The following is an 18390-nucleotide window of genomic DNA, read 5'->3' as shown; positions in this document are numbered from 1 at the left end:
CAGAATATACCTACTATAATACTGCCCCTATGTACAAGAATATAACTACTATAATACTGCCCCCTATGTACAGAATATAACTACTATAATACTGCCTCCTATGTACAGGAATATAACTACCATAATACTGCTCCTATGTAAAAGAATATAACTACTATAATACTGCCCCCTATGTACAAGAATATAACTACTATAATACTGCCCCCTATGTACAAGAATATAACTACTATAATACAGCCCCCTATGTACAAGAATATAACTACTATAATACAGCCCCCTATGTACAAGAATATAACTACTATAATACTGCCTCCTATGTACAAGAATATAACTACTATAATACTGCTCCCTATGTACAAGGATATAACTACTATAATACTGCCCCCTATGTACAAGAATATAACTACTATAATACTGCCCCCTATGTACAAGAATATAACTACTATAATACTGCTCCCTATGTACAAGAATATAACTGCTATAATACTGCTCCCATGTACAAGAATATAACTACTATAATACTGCCCCCTATGTACAAGAATATAACTACTATAATACTGCTCCCTATGTACAAGAATATAACTACTATAATACTGCCCCCTATGTACAAGGATATAACTACTATAATACTGCCTCCTATGTACAGGAATATAACTACTATAATACTGCCTCCTATGTGCAAGAATATAACTACTATAATATTGCCCCCTGTGTACAAGAATATAACTGCTATAATACTGCCCCTATGTACAAGAATATAACTACTATAATACTGCCCCCTATGTACAAGAATATAACTACTATAATACTGCCCCCTATGTACAAGGATATAACTACTATAATACTGCCCCCTATGTACAGGAATATAACTACTATAATACTGCCTCCTATGTACAAGAATATACCTACTATAATACTGCCCCCTATGTACAAGAATATAACTACTATAATACTGCCCCCTATGGACAAGAATATAACTACTATAATACTGCCCCCTATGTGCAAGAGTATAACTACTATAATACTGCCCCCTATGTACAAGAATATAACTACTATAATACTGGTCCTATGTACAAGAATATAACTACTATAATACTGCCCCCTATGTACAAGAATATAACTACTATAATACTGCCCCCTATGTACAAGAATATAACTACTATAATACTGCTCCCTATGTACAAGAATATAACTACTATAATACTGCCCCCTATGTACAAGAATATAACTACTATAATACTGCCCCCTATGTACAAGGATATAACTACTATAATACTGCCCCCTATGTACAGGAATATAACTACTATAATACTGCCCCCTATGTACAGGAATATAACTACTATAATACTGTCTCCTATGTACAAGAATATACCTACTATAATACTGCCCCCTATGTACAAGAATATAACTACTATAATACTGCTCCTATGTACAAGAATATAACTACTATAATACTGCCTCCTATGTACAAGAATATAACTACTGTAATACTGCCCCCTATGTACAAGAATATAACTACTATAATACTGCTCCTATGTACAAGAATATAACTACTATAATACTGCCCCCTATCTATAAGAATATAACTACTATAACACTGCCCCCTATGTACAAGAATATAACTACTATAATACTGCCCCCTATGTACAAGAATATAACTACTATAATACTGCCCCCTATGTACAAGAATATAACTACTATAATACTGCCCCTATGTACAAGAATATAACTACTATAATACTGCCCCCTATGTACAAGAATATAACTACTATAATACTGCTCCTATGTACAAGAATATAACTACTATAATACTGCCCCCTATCTATAAGAATATAACTACTATAACACTGCCCCCTATGTACAAGAATATAACTACTATAATACTGCCCCCTATGTACAAGAATATAACTACTATAATACTGCCCCTATGTACAAGAATATAACTACTATAATACTGACCCCTATGTACAAGAATATAACTACTATAATACTGCCCCCTATGTACAACAATATAACTACTATAATACTGCTCCCTATGTACAAGAATATAACTACTATAATACTGTTTTCCTATGTACAAGAATATAACTACTATAATACTGCCCCCTATGTACAGGAATATAACTACTATAATACTGCCCCCTATGTACAAGAATATAACTACTATAATACTGCCCCCTATGTACAAGAATATAACTACTATAATACTGCCCCCTATGTACAGGAATATAACTACTATAATACTGCCCCCTATGTACAAGAATATAACTACTATAATACTGCCCCCTATGTACAAGAATATAACTACTATAATACTGTCCTCTATGTAGAATCATAGAATGGTTGGAAGGGAACTCCAGGGTCATCGGGTCCTCTGGGGTCATCGGGTCCAACCCCCTGCTCAGTACAGGATCACTAAATCATCCCAGACAGATGTCTGTCCGGCCTCTGAAGACTTCCACTGAAGGAGAACTCCCCACCTCCCGTGGCAACCTGTTCCACTCATTGATCCCCCTCAGTGTCTAATATCTAATCTGTGGCTCCTCCCTTTCAGTTTCATCCCTTCTAGTCTTTCCTTGTACAGATGAGAATAGGGCTGATCCCTCTGCACTGTGACAGCCCTTCAGATATTTGTAGACCGCTATTAAGTCTCCTCTCAGCCTTCTCTTCTGCTAAACATTCCCAGATCCTTTACCCGTTCCTCATAGGACATGATTTGCAGACCGCTCACCATCTTGGTAACTCTTCTCTGAACTTGCTCCAGATTGTCTATGTCTTGTATAAAGTGGGGTGCCCAGAACTGGACCCAGTATTCCAGATGAGGTCTGACTAAGGAAGAGTAGAGGGGGATAATGACCTCATGTGATCTAGACTCTATGCTTCTCTTAATACATCCCAGAATTGTGTTTGCCTTTTTGGCTGCTGCATCACATTGTTGGCTCATGTTCAGTCTATGATCTATTAGTATACCCAAGTCTTTTTCACATGTGCTGCTGCTTAGCCCAATTCCTCCCATTCTGTATACGCTTTCTGCATTTTTTTGTACAAGAATATAACTACTTCCCCATGTGTACAAGACTATACCTAGTTCCTCCTCCTCCTCAGTCCTGCTCCTCCACCACCACCACCCTCGTCCTCCGCCGCTGTCGCCCTCCTCCTCAGTCCTGCTCCTCCACCACCACCACCACCACCCTCGTCCTCCTCCACTGTCCTCCTCCTCCTCAGTCCTGCTCCTCCTCCACCACCACCACCACCCTCGTCCTCCTCCACTGTCCTCCTCCTCCTCAGTCCTGCTCCTCCTCCACCACCACCACCACCCTCGTCCTCCTCCACTGTCCTCCTCCTCCTCAGTCCTGCTCCTCCTCCACCACCACCACCACCCTCGTCCTCCTCCACTGTCCTCCTCCTCCTCAGTCCTGCTCCTCCTCCACCACCACCACCACCCTCGTCCTCCTCCACTGTCCTCCTCCTCCACCACCACCACCACCCTCGTCCTCCTCCACTGTCCTCCTCCTCCTCAGTCCTGCTCCTCCTCCACCACCACCACCACCACCACTGTCCTCCTCCTCCTCAGTCCTGCTCCTCCTCCACCACCACCACCACCACCACCACCCTCACCCTCGTCCTCCTCCACCACCACCCTCACCCTCGTCCTCCTCCACTGTCCTCCTCCTCCACCACCACCACCCTCACCCTCGTCCTCCTCCACTGTCCTCCTCCTCCTCAGTCCTGCTCCTCCACCACCACCACCACCACCACCCTCACCCTCACCCTCGTCCTCCCCCACTGTCCTCCTCCTCCTCCACCACTGTTTTATCACTTCAGGCTTACGTTTTGGCACGTGTGACGGAGCTCGTCTTTGGCACATGCGGAGTCCTTCCAGAGACGTCCTCGGCTGACGGCACTCTCATGGGACAGGGAGACGTATATGTGGAAGCCCGTGTGTCTTCTGAATACTGCAGTCTCCTCCAGTCTCCTCTCAGGTCTCCTCCATCTAGTCACAGCTGTTTCTTATCCATCATCTTCTACTGTCCAAGTCTACAATCAGTCTGCAGCTTTACCGTACAGATTGGTGCAGTCCTCGTCATGTTCTGCTAGATGCCAGTCACATCAGTCTCTGCATCAACTGTCTCTTGGAAAGACACTCTCTGGATGTCTCTTCCCAACCAATTACTTATGTCCTCTGACACTCCACAGCTGTCACTTTTTGGCTGCTGGCAGTCTTGGACGTTTCTTCCTTCCCCGTGTCTCCTCCTGTCTCTTTACTTCTCCAGCTGCACAGTCTTTTGGTTCTTCCTTGTAGGGCGTCTCTCAAGCCTGTCTCTACACGTCTTTACATAGCAGATCTATGGTGTTGTCTCCTCCTCTTAGCTGTCCCTTTCTGGGGTCTCTGTCCGCAGTCTCTCTGCTCCTCTCAACTGTCCCTTTCAGGGTTCTCTGTCCGCAGTATCTCTCCTCATCACAGCTGTGTCTTTCAGGGGTCTCTGTCCGCAATCTGTCTTCTGCTCTCAGCTGTCTCTTTCAAGGGTCTCTGTCTGCAGACTCTCTCCTCATCGCAGCTGTCTCTTTCAGGGGTCTCTGTCCGCAGTCTCTCTCCTCCTCACAGCTGTCTCTTTCAGGGGTCTCTGTCCGCAGTCTCTGTCCTCCTCACAGCTGTCTCTTTCATGGGTCTCTGTCCTCCTCACAGCTGTCTCTTTCAGGGGTCTCTGTTCGCAGTCTGTCTCCTCCTCACAGCTGTCTCTTTCAGGGGTCTCTGTTCGCAGTCTGTCTTCTGCTCTCAGCTGTCCCTTTCAGGGTTCTAGGTCCACAGTCTGTCCCCTCCTCACAGCTGTCTCTTTTAGGGGACCCTCCCTGCAGTTGTCTTTTTCAGGGATCTCTCTCTCTGCAGTCTGCCTCCTCTCAGCCGTTTCTTTCAGGGGTCTCTCCCTGTAGCTGTCTCTTCCAGGGGTCTCTGTCTGCAGTCTGTCTCTTTCAGGGTTCTCTCCCTGCAGCTGTCTCTTTCAGGGGTCTCTCCCTGCAGTCTGCCTCCTGCTCTCAGCCGTTTCTTTCAGGGGTCTCTCCCTGTAGCTGTCTCTTTGAGGGGCCACTCCCTGTAGCTGTCTCTTTCAGGGGGTCTCAGTCTGCCTCCTGCTCTCAGCTGTCTCTTTCAGGGGTCTCTCCCTGCAGCTGTCTCTTTCAGGGGTCTCTCCCTGCAGCTGTCTCTTTCAGGGGTCTCTCCCTGCAGCTGTCTCTTCCAGGGGTCTCTGTCTGCAAGCTGTCTTTTTTAGGGGTCTCTCCCTGTAGCTGTCTCTTTCAGGGGTCTCTCCCTGCAGTCTGCCTCCTGCTCTCAGCTGTCTCTTTCAGGGGTCTCTCCCTGTAGCTGTCTCTTTGAGGGGTCTCTCCCTGTAGCTGTCTCTTTCAGGGGTCTCTCCCTGCAGCTGTCTCTTCCAGGGGTCTCTCCCTGTAGCTGTCTCTTTCAGGGTTCTTTCCCTGCAGCTGTCTCTTCCAGGGGTCTCTGTCTGCAAGCTGTCTTTTTTAGGGGTCTCTCCCTGTAGCTGTCTCTTTCAGGGGTCTCTCCCTGCAGTCTGCCTCCTGCTCTCAGCTGTCTCTTTCAGGGGTCTCTCCCTGCAGCTGTCTCTTTCAGGGGTCTCTCCCTGCAGCTGTCTCTTCCAGGGTTCTCTCCCTGTAGCTGTCTCTTTCAGGGGTCTCTCCCTGTAGCTGTCTCTTTCAGGGGTCTCTCCCTGCAGCTGTCTCTTTCAGGGGGTCTCAGTCTGCCTCCTGCTCTCAGCTGTCTCTTTCAGGGGTCTCTCCCTGCAGCTGTCTCTTTTAGGCGTCTCTCGATGCAGTCTGTCTCCTCCTCTCAGCCGTCTCTTTCACGGGTCGGGATCTCTCTCTCACTCTCTGTCGCCATACACTGTAAGCCTTTTCCTGGCTCTCCCATCCCCTAGAGCTTCCTGCTCTCATAAATAGCTCTCCGCCGTCGGCGCCATCTTGTTGGTGACTATCCCTTCACGAAGCACATACATGGCCTTCAGAGACATGGCGGACAGGCCGACCAGCGCAGTGCGCGTGCGCCGCACCGGCCAGTGGAGAGCGGCACTGAGGAAATGGGCGGGGGATCAATTCATCACACAAGGCCGAGCCGAGACGTGTGGGAAAATATATGTCGTGGGCGTGGTTAACCAAGAGCGGACCGTACCATCTGAGGGGGTCACGGCGGCCTGACACAGGAGGAGACCACTCCGTGAGGTATACGGTTCCCCCTCCTTATTGAGTATATTATCTCACCTCAACTGTATATAGTGTCTGCCTGTATCTGCCCCTCATCGTATCCCTGTATATAGCGTCTGCCTGTATCTGCCCCTCATCGTATCCCTGTATAGCGTCTGCCTGTATCTGCCCCTTATGGTATCCCTGTATATAGCGTCTGCCTGTATCTGCCCCTCATCGTATCCCTGTATATAGCGTCTGCCTGTATCTGCCCCTTATGGTATCCCTGTATATAGCGTCTGCCTGTATCTGCCCCTCATGGTATCCCTGTATATAGCGTCTGCCTGTATCTGCCCCTCATGGTATCCCTGTATATAGCTGCTGCCTGTATCTGCCCCTCATCGTATCCCTGTATATAGCGTCTGCCCCTTATGGTATCCCTGTATATAGCGGCTGCCTGTATCTGCCCCTCATCGTATCCCTGTATATAGCGTCTGCCTGTATCTGCCCCTCATCGTATCCCTGTATATAGCGGCTGCCTGTATCTGCCCCTCATGGTATCCCTGTATATAGCGTCTGCCTGTATCTGCCCCTCATCGTATCCCTGTATATAGCGTCTGCCTGTATCTGCCCCTTATGGTATCCCTGTATATAGCGTCTGCCTGTATCTGCCCCTCATCGTATCCCTGTATATAGCGTCTGCCTGTATCTGCCCCTCATCGTATCCCTGTATATAGCGTCTGCCTGTATGTGCCCCTCATGGTATCCCTGTATATAGCGTCTGCCTGTATCTGCCCCTCATCGTATCCCTGTATAGCGTCTGCCTGTATCTGCCCCTCATGGTATCCCTGTATATAGCGTCTGCCTGTATCTGCCCCTCATCGTATCCCTGTATAGAGCATCTGCCTGTATCTGCCCCTCATCATATCCCTGTATATAGCGTCTGCCTGTATCTGCCCCTCATCATATCCCTGTATATAGCGTCTGCCTGTATCTGCCCCTCATCGTATCCCTGTATATAGCGTCTGCCTGTATCTGCCCCTCATCGTATCCCTGTATATAGCGTCTGCCTGTATCTGCCCCTCATCGTATCCCTGTATAGAGCGTCTGCCTGTATCTGCCCCTCATCGTATCCCTGTATAGAGCATCTGCCTGTATCTGCCCCTCATCATATCCCTGTATAGAGCGTCTGCCTGTATCTGCCCCTCATGGTATCCCTGTATATAGTGTCTGCCTGTATCTGCCCCTCATCGTATCCCTGTATAGAGCGTCTGCCTGTATCTGCGCCTCATCGTATCCCCGTATATAGCGTCTGCCTGTATCTGCGCCTCATCGTATCCCTGTATATAGTGTCTGCCTGTATCTGCCCCTCATCGTATCCCTGTATAGAGCGTCTGCCTGTATCTGCGCCTCATCGTATCCCCGTATATAGCGTCTGCCTGTATCTGCCCCTCATCGTATCCCTGTATATAGCGTCTGCCTGTATCAGCCCCTCATCGTATCCCTGTATATAGTGTCTGCCTGTATCTGCCCCTCATCGTATCCCTGTATAGAGCGTCTGCCTGTATCTGCCCCTCATCGTATCCCTGTATATAGTGTCTGCCTGTATCTGCCCTTCATCGTATCCCTGTATAGAGCGTCTGCCTGTATCTGCCCCTCATCGTATCCCTGTATAGAGCGTCTGCCTGTATCTGCGCCTCATTGTATCCCTGTATATAGCGGCTGCCTGTATCTGCCCCTCATCGTATCCCTGTATAGAGCGACTGCCTGTATCTGCCCCTCATTGTATCCCTGTATATAGCGTCTGCCTGTATCTGCCCCTCATCGTATCACTGTATAGAGCGTCTACCTGTATCTGCCCCTCATCGTATCCCTGTATAGCGTCTGCCTGTATCTGCCCCTCATCGTATCCCTGTATATAGCGGCTGCCTGTATCTGCCCCTCATCGTATCCCGGTATATAGCGTCTGCCTGTATCTGCCCCTCATCGTATCCCTGTATATAGCGGCTGCTTGTATCTGCGCCTCATTGTATCCCTGTATAGAGCGTCTGCCTGTATCTGCCCCTCATCGTATCCCTGTATATAGCGTCTGCCTGTATCTGCCCCTCATTGTATCCCTGTATAGAGCGTCTGCCTGTATCTGCCCCTCATCGTATCCCTGTATAGCGTCTGCCTGTATCTGCCCCTCATCGTATCCCTGTATAGAGTATCTGCCCCTCATGGTATCCCTATATATAGTGTCTGCCTGTATCTGCCCCTCATCGTATCCCTGTATAGAGCGTCTGCCTGTATCTGCGCCTCATCGTATCCCCGTATATAGCGTCTGCCTGTATCTGCCCCTCATCGTATCCCTGTATATAGCGTCTGCCTGAATCAGCCCCTCATCGTATCCCTGTATATAGCGTCTGCCTGTATCTGCCCCTCATCGTATCCCTGTATATAGTGTCTGCCTGTATCTGCCCCTCATCGTATCCCTGTATAGAGCGTCTGCCTGTATCTGCCCCTCATCGTATCCCTGTATATAGTGTCTGCCTGTATCTGCCCCTCATCGTATCCCTGTATAGAGCGTCTGCCTGTTTCTGCCCCTCATCGTATCCCTGTATAGAGCGTCTGCCTGTATCTGCGCCTCATTGTATCCCTGTATATAGCGGCTGCCTGTATCTGCCCCTCATCGTATCCCTGTATATAGCGTCTGCCTGTATCTGCCCCTCATGGTATCCCTGTATATAGCGTCTGCCTGTATCTGCCCCTCATCGTATCCCTGTATATAGCGTCTGCCTGTATCTGCCCCTCATCGTATCCCTGTATAGCGTCTGCCTGTATCTGCTCCTCATCGTATCCCTGTATATAGCGGCTGCCTGTATCTGCCCCTCATCGTATCCCTGTATATAGTGTCTGCCTGTATCTGCCCCTCATCGTATCCCTGTATATAGCGTCTGCCTGTATCTGCCCCTCATCGTATCACTGTATAGTGTCTGCCTGTATCAACCCCTCATCGTATCCCTGTATATAGCATCTGCCTGTGTCTGCCCCTTATGGTATCCCTGTATATAGCGTCTGCCTGTATCTGCCCCTCATCGTATCCCTGTATATAGCGTCTGCCTGTATCTGCCCCTCATCGTATCCCTGTATATAGCATCTGCCTGTGTCTGCCCCTTATGGTATCCCTGTATATAGCGTCTGCCTGTATCTGCCCCTCATCGTATCCCTGTATATAGCGTCTGCCTGTATCTGCCCCTCATCGTATCCCTGTATATAGCGTCTGCCTGTATCTGCCCCTCATCGTATCCCTGTATATAGCGTCTGCCTGTATCTGCCCCTTATGGTATCCCTGTATATAGCGTCTGCCTGTATCTGCCCCTCATCGTATCCCTGTATATAGCGTCTGCCTGTATCTGCCCCTCATCGTATCCCTGTATAGAGCGTCTGCCTGTATCTGCCCCTCATCGTATCCCTGTATAGAGCGTCTGCCTGTATCTGCGCCTCATTGTATCCCTGTATATAGCGGCTGCCTGTATCTGCCCCTCATCGTATCCCTGTATATAGCGTCTGCCTGTATCTGCCCCTCATCGTATCCCTGTATATAGCGTCTGCCTGTATCTGCCCCTCATCGTATCCCTGTATATAGCGTCTGCCTGTATCTGCCCCTCATCGTATCCCTGTATATAGCGTCTGCCTGTATCTGCCCCTCATCGCATCCCTGTATATAGCGTCTGCCTGTATCTGCCCCTCATCGTATCCCTGTATATAGCGTCTGCCTGTATCTGCCCCTCATCGTATCCCTGTATGTAGCGTCTGCTTGTATCTGCCCCTATCTAATTCCTGTATATAGCGTCTGCCTGTATCTGCGCCTCATTGTATCCCTGTATATAGCGGCTGCCTGTATCTGCACCTCATCGTATCCCTGTATATAGCGTCTGCCTGTATCTGCCCCTCATCGTATCCCTGTATAGCGTCTGCCTGTATCTGCTCCTCATCGTATCCCTGTATATAGCGGCTGCCTGTATCTGCCCCTCATCGTATCCCTGTATATAGTGTCTGCCTGTATCTGCCCCTCATCGTATCCCTGTATATAGCGTCTGCCTGTATCTGCCCCTCATCGTATCACTGTATAGTGTCTGCCTGTATCAACCCCTCATCGTATCCCTGTATATAGCATCTGCCTGTGTCTGCCCCTTATGGTATCCCTGTATATAGCGTCTGCCTGTATCTGCCCCTCATCGTATCCCTGTATATAGCGTCTGCCTGTATCTGCCCCTCATCGTGTCCCTGTATATAGCGTCTGCCTGTATCTGCCCCTCATCGTATCCCTGTATATAGCGTCTGCCTGTATCTGCCCCTTATGGTATCCCTGTATATAGCGTCTGCCTGTATCTGCCCCTCATCGTATCCCTGTATATAGCGTCTGACTGTATCTGCCCCTCATCGTATCCCTGTATAGAGCGTCTGCCTGTATCTGCCCCTCATCGTATCCCTGTATAGAGCGTCTGCCTGTATCTGCCCCTCATCGTATCCCTGTATAGAGCGTCTGCCTGTATCTGCGCCTCATTGTATCCCTGTATATAGCGGCTGCCTGTATCTGCCCCTCATCGTATCCCTGTATAGAGCGTCTGCCTGTATCTGCGCCTCATTGTATCCCTGTATAGAGCGTCTGCTTGTATCTGCCCCTCATGGTATCCCTATATATAGTGTCTGCCTGTATCTGCCCCTCATCGTATCCCTGTATAGAGCGTCTGCCTGTATCTGCGCCTCATTGTATCCCTGTATATAGCGGCTGCCTGTATCTGCCCCTCATCGTATCCCTGTATAGAGCGTCTGCCTGTATCTGCCCCTCATCGTATCCCTGTATAGAGCGTCTGCCTGTATCTGCGCCTCATTGTATCCCTGTATATAGCGGCTGCCTGTATCTGCCCCTCATCGTATCCCTGTATATAGCGTCTGCCTGTATCTGCCCCTCATCGTATCCCTGTATATAGCGTCTGCCTGTATCTGCCCCTCATCGTATCCCTGTATATAGCGTCTGCCTGTATCTGCCCCTCATCGTATCCCTGTATATAGCGTCTGCCTGTATCTGCCCCTCATCGTATCCCTGTATATAGCGTCTGCCTGTATCTGCCCCTCATCGTATCCCTGTATGTAGCGTCTGCTTGTATCTGCCCCTATCTAATTCCTGTATATAGCGTCTGCCTGTATCTGCGCCTCATTGTATCCCTGTATATAGCGGCTGCCTGTGTCTGCCCCTCATCGTATCCCTGTATATAGCGTCTGCCTGTATCTGCCCCTCATCGTATCCCTGTATAGCGTCTGCCTGTATCTGCTCCTCATCGTATCCCTGTATATAGCGCTGCCTGTATCTGCCCCTCATCGTATCCCTGTATATAGTGTCTGCCTGTATCTGCCCCTCATCGTATCCCTGTATATAGCGTCTGCCTGTATCTGCCCCTCATCGTATCACTGTATAGTGTCTGCCTGTATCAACCCCTCATCGTATCCCTGTATATAGCATCTGCCTGTGTCTGCCCCTTATGGTATCCCTGTATATAGCGTCTGCCTGTATCTGCCCCTCATCGTATCCCTGTATATAGCGTCTGCCTGTATCTGCCCCTCATCGTATCCCTGTATATAGCGTCTGCCTGTATCTGCCCCTCATCGTATCCCTGTATATAGCGTCTGCCTGTATCTGCCCCTTATGGTATCCCTGTATATAGCGTCTGCCTGTATCTGCCCCTCATCGTATCCCTGTATATAGCGTCTGCCTGTATCTGCCCCTCATCGTATCCCTGTATAGAGCGTCTGCCTGTATCTGCCCCTCATCGTATCCCTGTATAGAGCGTCTGCCTGTATCTGCGCCTCATTGTATCCCTGTATATAGCGGCTGCCTGTATCTGCCCCTCATCGTATCCCTGTATAGAGCGTCTGCCTGTATCTGCCCCTCATCGTATCCCTGTATATAGCGTCTGCCTGTATCTGCCCCTCATCGTATCCCTGTATATAGCGTCTGCCTGTATCTGCCCCTCATCGTATCCCTGTATAGCGTCTGCCTGTATCTGCTCCTCATCGTATCCCTGTATATAGCGTCTGCCTGTATCTGCCCCTCATCGTATCCCTGTATATAGCGTCTGCCTGTATCTGCCCCTCATCGTATCCCTGTATATAGCGTCTGCCTGTATCTGCCCCTCATCGTATCCCTGTATATAGCGTCTGCCTGTATCTGCCCCTTATGGTATCCCTGTATATAGTGTCTGCCTGTATCTGCCCCTCATCGTATCACTGTATAGTGTCTGCCTGTATCTGCCCCTCATCGTATCCCTGTATATAGCATCTGCCTGTGTCTGCCCCTTATGGTATCCCTGTATATAGCGTCTGCCTGTATCTGCCCCTCATCGTATCCCTGTATATAGCGTCTGCCTGTATCTGCCCCTCATCGTATCCCTGTATATAGCGTCTGCCTGTATCTGCCCCTCATCGTATCCCTGTATATAGCGTCTGCCTGTATCTGCCCCTTATGGTATCCCTGTATATAGCGTCTGCCTGTATCTGCCCCTTATGGTATCCCTGTATATAGCGTCTGCCTGTATCTGCCCCCCATTGTATCACTGTATATAGCGTCTGCCTGTATCTGCCCCTCATCGTATCCCTGTATATAGCGTCTGCCTGTATCTGCCCCTCATCGTATCCCGGTATATAGCGTCTGCCTGTATCTGCCCCTCATCGTATCCCGGTATATAGCGTCTGCCTGTATCTTCCCCTCATCGTATCCCTGTATATAGCGTCTGCCTGTATCTGCCCCTCATCGTATCCCTGTATATAGCGTCTGCCTGTATCTGCCCCTCATCGTATCCCTGTATATAGCGTCTGCCTGTATCTGCCCCTCATCGTATCCCTGTATATAGCGTCTGCCTGTATCTGCCCCTCATTGTATCCCTGTATATAGCGTCTGCCTGTATCTGCCCCTCATTGTATCCCTGTATATAGCGTCTGCCTGTATCTGCCCCTCATCGTATCACTGTATAGCGTCTGCCTGTATCTGCCCCTTATGGTATCCCGGTATATAGCGTCTGCCTGTATCTGCCCCTCATCGTATCCCTGTATATAGCTTTTGCCTGTATCTGCCCCTCATCGTATCCCTGTATATAACGTATGCCTGTATCTGCCCCTCATCGTATCTCTGTATAGCGTCTGCCTGTATCTGCCCCTCATGGTATCCCTGTATATAGCGTCTGCCTGTATCTGCCCCTCATGGTATCCCTGTATATAGCGTCTGCCTGTATCTGCCCCTCATCGTATCCCTGTATATAGCGTCTGCCTGTATCTGCCCCTCATCGTATCACTGTATATAGCGTCTGCCTGTATCTGCCCCTCATCGTATCACTGTATATAGCGTCAGCTTGTGTCTGATCGTATCACTGTATATAGCGTCAGCTTGTGTCTGCCCCTAATCATATCCCTGTATATAGTGTCTGCCTGTATCTGCCCCTCATCTTATCCCTGTATATAGCGTCTGCCTGTATCTGCCCCTCATCGTATCCCTGTATAGAGTGTCTACCTGTGTCTGCCCCTTATGGTATCCCTGTATATAGCGTCTGCCTGTATCTGCCCCTCATCGTATCACTGTATATAGCGTCAGCTTGTGTCTGATCGTATCACTGTATATAGCGTCAGCTTGTGTCTGCCCCTAATCATATCCCTGTATATAGCGTCTGCCTGTGTCTGCCCCTAATCGTATCCCTGTATATAGTGTCTGCCTGTATCTGCCCCTCATCGTATCACTGTATATAGCGTCTGCCTGTATCTGCCCCTCATGGTATCCCTGTATATAGCGTCTGCCTGTATCTGCCCCTCATGGTATCCCTGTATATAGCGTCTGCCTGTATCTGCCCCTCATCGTATCCCTGTATATAGCATCTGCCTGTATCTGCCCCTCATCGTATCCCTGTATATAGCATCTGCCTGTATCTGCCCCTCATCGTATCCCTGTATATAGCGTCTGCCTGTATCTGCCCCTCATCGTATCCCTGTATATAGCGTCTGCCTGTATCTGCCCCTCATCGTATCCCTGTATATAGCGTCTGCCTGTATCTGCCCCTCATCGTATCCCTGTATATAGCGTCTGCCTGTATCTGCCCCTCATCGTATCCCTGTATATAGCGTCTGCCTGTATCGGCCCCTCATCGTATCCCTGTATGTAGCGTCTGCTTGTATCTGCCCCTATCTAATTCCTGTATATAGCGTCTGCCTGTATCTGCGCCTCATTGTCTCCCTGTATATAGCGGCTGCCTGTATCTGCCCCTTATCGTATCCCTGTATATAGCGTCTGCCTGTATCTGATGCTTATCGTATCCCTGTATATAATGTCTGCCTTTTTCTGCCCCTCATCGTATCCCTGTATATAGCGGCTGCCTGTATCTGTTCCTCATTGTATCCCTGTATGTAGTGTCAGTCTCTATCTGATGCTATATGCAGGCATACAATGAGTATCAGATAAAGGCAGACGCTATATACAGGGATATGATGAGGAACAGATACAGGCCGGCGCTAAATAAGGCATACAACGAGGGGCGGATACAGGCAGAAGCTATATACAGGGATATGATGAGGATCAGAAACAGGTAGACACTATATATGGGGATACGATAAGCATCAGATACGGGTAGACGCTATATACGGGAATTAGGTGAGGGGCACGATAGGGGCAGATACAGGCAGATGTGTTATACAGGGATACGATGAGGGGCAGATACAGGCAGACGCGTTATACAGGGATACGATGAGCAGATACAGGCAGACGCTATATACGGGGATACGATGAGAGGCAGATACAGGCAGACGCTATATACGGGGATACGATGAGGAGAGGCAGATACTATGTACAGGGATACGATGATGAGCTGACACAGGTAGATGCTATATACAGGGATACGATGAGGAGGGGCAAATGCTATATACAGGGATACGATGAGGATCAGATACAGGCAGACGCTATATACAAGGCTAAGATGAGACAGATACTATATACAGGGATACGATGAGGGGCAGATACAAGCAGCGCAATATCAGATACAGGCAGATGCTATATACAGGGATACAATGAGTGTCTGCCTGTATCTGATACTCATTGTATCCCTGTATATAGCGTCTGCCTGTATCTGATCCTTGTCATATCCCTGTATATAGCCTCTGTATCTGCTCCTCATTGTATCCCTATATATAGCCTCTGCCTGTATCTGATCCTTATCGTATCCCTGTATATAGCGTCTGCCTGTATCTGCCCCTCATCGTATCCCTGTATATAGCCTCTGCCTGTATCTGATCCTCATCGTATCCCTGTATATAGCATCTGCCCCTCATCGTATCCATGTATAAAGCCTCTGCTTGTATCTGCCCCTCATCGTATCCCTGTATATAGCCTCTGCTTGTATCTGCTCCTCATCTTATCTCTGTAAATATCGTCTGCCTGTATCTGCCTCTCTTCGTATCTCCGTTTGTAGTATCTGCCCCTCCTAATCGTATCCCTATATATAGTGTCTGCCTGTATCTGCCCCTCATCGTATCCCTATATATAGCATCTGCCTGTTTTTGCCCCTCATCGTATCCCTGTATATAGCATCTGCCTGTATCTACTACTCATGTAATCTCTGTATATATCGTCTACCTGTATCTGCTGCAGGTTTATGCCGCGAACCATTGGTCGTGTGTTGCTGTAGGTGTATTGCGCGCACCAGTGGCCGTGTGTCGCTGTTTGTTTGTGGCGCGCATCAGTAGCCTTGCATTGCTGTAGGTGTATGGCGCGCACTAGTGGCCGTGTGTTGCTTTAGATGTATGGTGCGCACAAGTGACTGTGTGTTGCTGTAGGTGTATGGCGCGCACCAGTGACCGTGCGTTGCTGTAGGTGTATGGCGCGCGCCAGTGGCCGTGTGTTGCTGTAGGTTTATGGAGCGCACCAGTGGCCGTGTGTTACTGCAGGGTTATGGCGCGTACCAGTGGCTGTGCGTTGCTGCAGGGTTATGGCGCGTACCAGTGGCTGTGCGTTGCTGCAGGGTTATGGCGCGTACCAGTGGCTGTGCGTTGCTGCAGGGTTATGGCGCGTACCAGTGGCAGTGCGTTGCTGCAGGGTTATGGTGCACACCAGTGGCCGTGCGTTGCTGCAGGTTTATGGCGCGCACCAGTGGCTGTGTGTTGTTGTAGGTGTATGGCACGCACCAGTGACCGTGCGTTGCTGTAGGTGTATGGCGCGCGCCAGTGGCCGTGTGTTGCTGTAGGTTTATGGAGCGCACCAGTGGCTGTGTGTTACTGCAGGGTTATGGCGCGTACCAGTGGCTGTGCGTTGCTGCAGGGTTATGGCGCGCACCAGTGGCAGTGCGTTGCTGCAGGGTTATGGCGCGCACCAGTGGCCGTGCGTTGCTGCAGGGTTATGGTGCGCACCAGTGGCCGTGCGTTGCTGCAGGGTTATGGTGCACACTAGTGGCCGTGCGTTGCTGTAGAGTTATGTTGCGCACCAGTGGCTGTGTGTTGCTGTAGGTGTATGGCGCGCACCAGTGACCGTGCGTTGCTGTAGGTGTATGGCGCACACCAGTGGCCGTGTGTTGCTTTAGGTGTATGGTGCGCACCAGTGACCGTGTTTTGCTGCAGGGATATGGCGCACGCCAGTGGCTGTGCGTCGCTGTAGGTTTATGGCGCGCACCAGTGGCCGTGCGTTGCTGTAAGTTTATGGCGCGCACCAGTGGCCGTGCGTTGCTGCAGGGTTATGGTGCACACCAGTGGCCGTGCATTGCTGCAGGGTTATGGTGCACACCAGTGGCTGTGTGTTGCTGTAGGTGTATGGCGCGCACCAGTGGCTGTGTGTTGCTGCAGGGTTATGGCGCGCACCAGTGGCCGTGCGTTGCTGCAGGGTTATGGTGCACACCAGTGGCCGTGCGTTGCTGCAGGGTTATGGTGCACACCAGTGACCGTGTGTTGCTGTAGGGTTATGGCGCGCACCAGTGGCTGTGTGTTGCTGCAGGGTTATGGTGCGCATCAGTGGCCACGCATTGCCTCAGGGTTATGGCGCGTACCAGTGGCCGTGCATTGCCTCGGGGTTATGGCGCGTACCAGTGGCCGTGCATTGCCTCGGGGTTATGGCGCGCACCAGTGGCCATGTGTTGCTGCAGGGTTATGGCATGCACCAGTGGCCGCGCGTTGCTGCAGGGTTATGGCGCGCACCAGTGGCCGCGCGTTGCTGCAGGGTTATGGCGCACACCAGTGGCCGCGCGTTGCTGCAGGGTTATGGCGCGCACCAGTGGCCGCGCGTTGCTGCAGGGTTATGGCGCGCACCAGTGGCCGCGCGTTGCTGCAGGGTTATGGCGCGCACCAGTGGCCGCGCGTTGCTGCAGGGTTATGGCGCACACCAGTGGCCGCGCGTTGCTGCAGGGTTATGGCGCACACCAGTGGCCGCGCGTTGCTGCAGGGTTATGGCGCACACCAGTGGCCGCGCCTTGCTGCAGGGTTAGGGCGCACACCAGTGGCCGCGCGTTGCTGCAGGGTTATGGCGCGCACCAGTGGCCGCGCGTTGCTGCAGGGTTATGGCGCGCACCAGTGGCCGCGCGTTGCTGCAGGGTTATGGCGCACACCAGTGGCCGCGCGTTGCTGCAGTGTTATGGCGCGCACCAGTGACCATGCGTTTCAGCCTTGTTCTTCTCTGATCGCCGCCCTTCTTTCTGCTCTCCTTTATTTTCTGCGTCTCGCAGTGACTGATGAAGGGCCACAAAATGTGTTTCCGATGGTTTTAATTAAAAAAGAGAAGTTGGTTGTTTTGTTCCCGCCGTGTCGGAGGTCATTCGGGGGCCGCGCCGGGCGTTCATCTGTGGGCCCAGCCGGGCGCCAGTATTGCCGCTCCGCCTATTGATGGATTTGTCTGGTCGGCATGACTTCACACCTGTCTCTCTTGAAGTTTCTGGGCCCTGGACATGTGACCGGACCCCGGACCCTTAAATACAGCGGGCTTGCTCCGCCCCCTTCCTCCCTCCTGCTCCGTAATCTGCAGCGCTATTTGGTTCCCAATTTTTAAAGAGTACAAATGGGAGTGAGTGGAAATCTGAAGACGCCGCTGGACTCAAAGGGGGGAGACGGAGGCGCTAACGCAGGTGTGACCTGAGCCGTCGTTGTGCCACGGGTCCGCGCAGTGGGCGAATGCTGCCGCCTCGGAGAGGCCATGTGACTGATGAA

At 50.4% G+C, this 18390-nt stretch overlaps 2 protein-coding genes across 2 annotated transcripts in view; one reads left to right on the top strand and one right to left on the bottom strand.

The window, feature by feature from the left end:
• The window catches only part of GBA2 (glucosylceramidase beta 2), a 131716-nt gene extending 127318 nt beyond the window's left edge, over positions 1 to 4398 (bottom strand). Inside the window, exon 1 of the mRNA XM_066602183.1 lies at positions 3832 to 4398. The gene's annotated coding sequence lies outside the window, so the exon portion shown is untranslated. The remainder of the gene's footprint in view (positions 1 to 3831) is intronic.
• Positions 4399 to 6104: 1706 nt separating this feature from the next.
• RGP1 (RGP1 homolog, RAB6A GEF complex partner 1) overlaps positions 6105 to 18390 on the top strand; it is a 39510-nt gene continuing 27224 nt past the window's right edge. The window contains 1 exon segment of the mRNA XM_066602184.1: positions 6105 to 6228. The gene's annotated coding sequence lies outside the window, so the exon portion shown is untranslated.

The sequence above is a fragment of the Eleutherodactylus coqui genome, chromosome 5 (assembly GCF_035609145.1).
Source record: "Eleutherodactylus coqui strain aEleCoq1 chromosome 5, aEleCoq1.hap1, whole genome shotgun sequence".
NCBI lineage: Eukaryota > Metazoa > Chordata > Amphibia > Anura > Eleutherodactylidae > Eleutherodactylus > Eleutherodactylus coqui.
The sequence above is the reverse complement of the archived record's forward strand: the minus strand, read 5'-3'. Positions and strand labels throughout refer to the sequence as shown.